This window comes from Notothenia rossii (genome assembly GCF_949606895.1).
Source record: "Notothenia rossii genome assembly, chromosome: 5".
Lineage (NCBI taxonomy): Eukaryota > Metazoa > Chordata > Actinopteri > Perciformes > Nototheniidae > Notothenia > Notothenia rossii.
This window is the reverse complement of record NC_136903.1, coordinates 53,370,792-53,376,807: the sequence shown is the minus strand read 5'-3', so window position 1 is coordinate 53,376,807 and position 6,016 is coordinate 53,370,792. Positions and strand designations below refer to the sequence as shown.

Below are 6,016 nucleotides of genomic sequence, written 5' to 3'. Positions count from 1 at the left end.
CTTTTACTGTAACAGAGTATTCCTACACTCTGGTACTTCTACTTTTACTCAAGTACAAGATCTGAGTACTTCTACTTTAACTCAACTACAAGATCTGAGTATTTCTACTTTTACTCAAGTAGGCCTACAAGATCTGAGTACTTCTACTTGTACTCAAGTACAAGATCTGAGTAGGCTACTTCTACTTTTACTCAAGTACAAGATCTGAGTACTTCTACTTTTACTCAAGTACAAGATCTGAGTACTTCTACTTTTACTCAAGTACAAGACCTGAGTACTTCTACTTTTACTCAAGTACAAGACCTGAGTACTTCTACTTTTACTCTACAAGATCTGTGTGCTTCTACTTTTACTCAAGTACAAGACCTGAGTGCTTCTACTTTTACTCAAGTACAAGATCTGAGTACTTCTACTTTTATTCTAGTACAAAATCTGAGTGCTTCTACTTTTACTCAAGTACAATATATATACTTATACCACCTCTGTTTATAGCCTATGAAAAAAAACTATTAGAAATACAAGGCTAAAGCTAACGTTAGCAGATAGTGACAATATATGCTAGCTAGCTAGCTAGCTCAACGATTCCTTAAATAATATTGCCACAGAAAAACTTTTCAGTTCACATCACGCTCTGCCGCTCCGACAGGGAGCTCTGCTCTGAACACCTGAATGGCCCAATCCAGCGCCGTATAGAGCTCCTGCGGTCACGTGACTTTTGGTTATCAGCCACCATTTTGGCAGTAAACATGACGACCGGCGCCAGCGTTTTCCTACCGTGCGAGTATACATCTCATTTTAATTCAAGTGAAATTCGGCTTTATAGTACAAAATTAGAAAGATTAAATGTAAGCGACCCATATAATGCACCCGGTGTGCTTTTCAAGAGCATAACCTCCTGCTCTGAAGACGATGTACCCGACTTGCGCTACGCGGACATCCACAGCTATCTTGTAAGCTTTCCATCAGTGTACTCAGGAGACTCCCTCAGAGGTTACAAAAGCTTGGAGGCTTACAAATGGTGTCAGTCCGGCTTCGTAAACAACATTCAACTGTGGAGTCTTACATCCAAAAACTTCGGCATCATCACTGCAAGGGTAAGTATTAAATTATTCCAGTTTGATAGGCAGTGTCACGTTAGCATTGTTTGTTTATTAGCTTGTCTAGCTACGGCAGTGTCACGTTATCATGTTTGTTTATTAGCTTGGATAGCTACTGCAGTGCGTCTGAAACTAGTTTGTATTTTTGCTTTTTGAAAACTTTTTGTAGCATTGTACTGTATTCCTTCACCCACCTGATATGAAGTGATCACTGCATAAGCGAAAGCAAACGGCCGGGGGGTCCCATCTTTCAGTCTTGTTCAGACGGCTCCTGGCTCTTTTAATCGCTGCGATCCACTTTTCCCTCCTCTCCGCGTCTTTTGGAATGCGATAATAAGATACACCTTTCTTCTTCCCACGCCTATTTGTGCAACCTGGTGCACAGCAGTTATCCACCATCCTCGACAGTCTGCCAGTGCCTGCCAATGAATTTACTGACGCGATTACTGCCAAAATGGCTGCCCCCTTCGTTTCTCGTCACGTGACCAGCATATGTGACATCATCCGCAGGAGCTCTATAGACTGAGAGTTACGTCATCTCCGTTCACTCCAATGGTCCACTTTTTTACAGCAATGGCGGATCGTGGAGCCTCTCAATCGTTCCCCGGAAGTTAGCGCCAAGGCTAGCAGAGCTGTAGAGTTGCAGCATAATAGACCGTTCGTGACGGACTTTTAAAGGTAAGAAGAAGTTTAGAGATTTATATTGTGGATATTATCAGTTCATCTGATTCAAATTAACATGTGTATTAAAGGATGTCAGTGGATTATCCCTAAATTAGTAGATTTAGGGAACGTTTACAGATAACAGATAAAGCTAGGATTCCGGATCAAGTTAGCAACACACGTTGAACAACCTTTTAATTGTAAATTCCGTTCTCTTAATGTCATTTCGTCCAACGTTGTTGAATTAGAGAAGAGGGGCTTCTAAACAGGATTGTATGCGGGGGTGGAGGGAGTTAAATATTAGATAAATATAACTTTGGTGCGTGTAAGAGTGAGTGTCTTTAGCAGAGCCATATTGTGTCCTTGTGATTATGTTGATTATTACCTGTCTGTATAATGTTGCAGCTCAGCTGATTTTGGATTGATGGCAAAGGGAGAGGGACTTAAGTGAGAGTGAAAACACAAGGTAAGTTTAATACTACTGTTTTATATAAGTAAGCATACTAAACATGTATTCTATCACTGTATTATATAAGTAATCTTGTTTGTAACCTACTGTATGGCAGGTGGAGGGGCAGTGATGTTACAGGTGGAGGAGCAAAACTGCAAGACTGCAAACTCACAAGACAGAGAAATCAAAGTTTGTTCTCCAGAGAAGAGGTTGATTTCACTTCATTTATTTCATATTTTCTAAAGATGTGGAAATGGCAACAAAAAAAAACTTGAGAGCTGTAACCAAGACAACTGTAACAACATGAGTAGAGAGCCACCAAGGTTTTTCAAGTCCATCTCTTACTCCATTTTGCCAACCCAAATGTCCAGGTACATGACGGGACACCTTGCTTGTTTTTGTTGTTTGCGCTCCTCTGGCTGGGTGCTGGCAGGTGGAGGGCAGTGATGTTACGGGTGGAGTGGCAGTGATGTTACGGGTGGAGGGGCAGTGATGTTAGCTGTTACACACCAGGCTCAAACTTAACACATTGCATCCTTCTTTGCAGTGTCCTTAATCCTGGAAGGGGAATCTGCAATTCCTGCAGAGTTTTGTAAGCCGTTGGTCCGCAAGCAAAGCGAATTTTTAAAGCCTTCTTAATTGTCTCATTGCTCCATTTCATCCCCTTTGTGGTGAGTCTGCCTAATGCCTTAGGTTGGTCTTTTTAAAACGTTTTCTTATATTTGTTGTCCCTAATTTTCATTGTTTTCTTGAGAGCTGCATTTTCCTTCCTGATTTTTCTTAGTGCAGACTTTGCTTTTTTGGTGATTCCTTCTTGGCTCTTTAATTTTCTCTTTAATTTTTTTAATAGATCTGTTTGACTGGCTGCTGGTTCCCTCGTATGCTGACTGGCTGCTGGTTCCCTTGTATGCTGACTGGCTGCTGGTTCCCTCGTATGCTGACTGGCTGCTGGCTGAGTGGGTGGAGTCCACCCTCCCTGTCTCTCCTCACTAGCCATGTCCTCTCTTTCTTCACCCTCACTTTCCTTTCTCTCAGTCTCCTCATCCCTTCTTCCCTCAATCTTTAAGACTAATGTAAGTAGAAGACATGGCACTGTAGATTTTCGAACATTTAAAATATTATACCACTTAAAAATAAGAAATATGACTTTTGTTACTAAGAGTTCATACTTATTATTCCTGTGTCACCTTTCACACTATAGCTGTGATCATGAGCTATGGGCTTTGTAGATACAGGTCCCGGGGTGAATCGTGGTGCAGGGGCCCTTCTCTTTTTGACCACAGGGCGATGCACGAAGATGGTGGGTATAGCCTCTGCTCTCAGCCTAGTCTTGCCCTTTTTTGTCTTGACAAACTGGTCTGCATCAAAATGTGCCTGCGGAGTGACTTGAGGTTACTTCACACACAGAACAACTCAGTTTTGTCTGCCCACATACATATTCCATAGTGGTTGAATACACAGTATTAGGAAACACTTTATACTTACTGGACATGTTATACTCATTACCTACTGTATATAAAATATGACCAAGAATGTGAGACAACTTTATAGAAATTCATATCACATCTGTTACTGATGCCATTTGTCATACTTTGTTAAACTCACAAATAATAAAGTTCCATAACTTCAGTTGGAAACAAAGACCACACCTTATCTCCCCAAGGCAATTTCCCATCCAATAGGTGTGCTATATAGGTGTGTATAACCCTTTCTCCTGTCTGTTACTCCCTCTTTCAGCGCAAGAACCAGAGGGGGATTCAATGGAGCCTGAATACCTGCATTGAGACCCTCACCCTGCACCCTGAGTCTCAGCTCTGTGTTTTTCAAGCCTTTCCCTTTTTTTTTTTTATTAAACAAAACATTAAGCTTTCCCAATGGTGTGGTTTTCGTTTTGTGAAAAAGTGCAAATGCAGTGTTTGTATATAATATCCTCACATATTCTTTTGCTGTTGGTCGTGAATTTGCTCCTACTGACTTGAGCCAGCCATTTTTTCCTCCGCTCTGTGTCAGTGGGGAAGCCGTACATTCGTACTCCTTTCTCGGAGCGATTTGAGCATCCCCAGGCAGCACAGCAAACCATGGTGGCGACTAGGAGGCAGCGCAGCAAACCAGGACAACACGGAGGAAAAGGCACAGACAAACTGCATGATATGCTATTCAATGTTTATTGAATTCCATGTATTTGCAATGGATGTTCCTAAAACAACACATTTAACATCATCATCATGCTGCTGCTGCTGCTGCTGCTGCTAGTCCTTTGATAGTCACCTGTCGGTGTCCTGTTCTTTCTGAAAGCCATAAAGATGACATTAGTCATTTAGATAACTTGTGTCCTCAATTACCATGGGATTACTGAAACTACCATGAATTTAAGAAAATGTTAGAAATTAATCTAATCTGAATTTTGAAGCATTCCTTTAGATCCCCTCCCTCTAAATATATCAAACATTAGAAAGTGATGCTCCTGACTACCATACAAGTTTAAGAAGATAATATTGGTTTTAAAGAATTCAAAGCTATAAACAGCAACAGGCTCTTTAACCAAGGCACTGTTAGCCTAACATGTAAACTAGTTGTTCACACTAATCCTAATATTATCACTTAATATTAGCAAATTCTATTTTATTTTTTAAAACATATTGATGTAAATACATACACATATCAATTTGTTTTATAAATATTGCAAATCAAAACCTTTATTCACTAATAATTACCAAAAATCGTAGTTCTATCTCCTGTTATCAATGCATTCACATTGCCTGCCATGAACTTCCGGGGAACGATCCTCGTCTGCATGAACTACGTGACGATAACCGTTTTTGGACTTCCGCTGTCGTAACTCTTCTATCTATATGGCGCTGGCCCGTTCTAACAGCTGTTCACCAGCGGTCCAGTCTGTGCCACAGTGACTCCGGACGCACAGTTAATATTAACGAACGCACCCGTAGGTAATGTAGCTGCTGAAGCTAGACCATCATCTCGGAGCAGCAGAGCCTTATTATACATCCATGAGCAGAGCCGACAGGCAGGAAGACTCGAGCACACAGCTCGCACTTCATTATAATATATAAAAAAAGAACACCATGCGTGTCCAACAAGTCCTCCAACTAATACGACCAAATAGGTCGATTGTTTTCCTCGTTTTCCGACCCATTAATACGACCCAGAGCAGCGTTTTCAATCAACGGGTGCGTCAGCCTGTATACCTTTACGACCCACGGGCGCGTTTTAAATCAACGGGAGGCGGCGTAATGACGTACAACGTCCTCGACAACTTCTGTTAACAACCATCGTTTTTCAGACACGTACACTCTTCAAAAATCACGGCTGTCTGTCGTAGAACAAAACGTGATCCGTCTCTTAAATTTGTGTCGACCACAGACCTTATTTCGAGCTATTTTCCCAAATCCTATGGAGAAATCTCATTGGTTCTGACGCGAGGGAACCGGAAGTGGTCAAATGCTAACTTACCGGGGTTTTGGACTCGTCACTGCATCAGACAACATCCATTTATTTCCCAGACAAGCTAATAAACGTGAGTAGTCAGATATCAAAAGTATATTCATTTTGGGATATGTATTATGTTGTTTTATTTTGTCGTCTAGTACAGTGACTAAGATTACTATGTTTACCTAGGAATAATGATAGCAAAGCTAAATTAGCCAAAAGTAGAATCAGCTAACGTTAACGTGAGCATGGAAGTTATGTGATCCATCGGTTCATGCGGTTGATCCAAATGTTATCAAACGTCACATTCTTTATAACTATATTAAATACTATTTATCTATTAAGTGAAGAGTGACCA

At 41.0% G+C, this 6,016-nt stretch overlaps 1 long non-coding RNA gene across 1 annotated transcript; it reads left to right on the top strand.

The window, feature by feature from the left end:
* The first annotated feature begins 1,297 nt into the window (after positions 1–1,297).
* LOC307039203 lies at positions 1,298–4,005 on the top strand. Its single transcript, XR_013808169.1, has 3 exons — positions 1,298–1,775; positions 2,166–2,882; positions 3,062–4,005. It is a non-coding gene; the product is annotated as an uncharacterized lncRNA (long non-coding RNA).
* Positions 4,006–6,016: the final 2,011 nt, after the last annotated feature.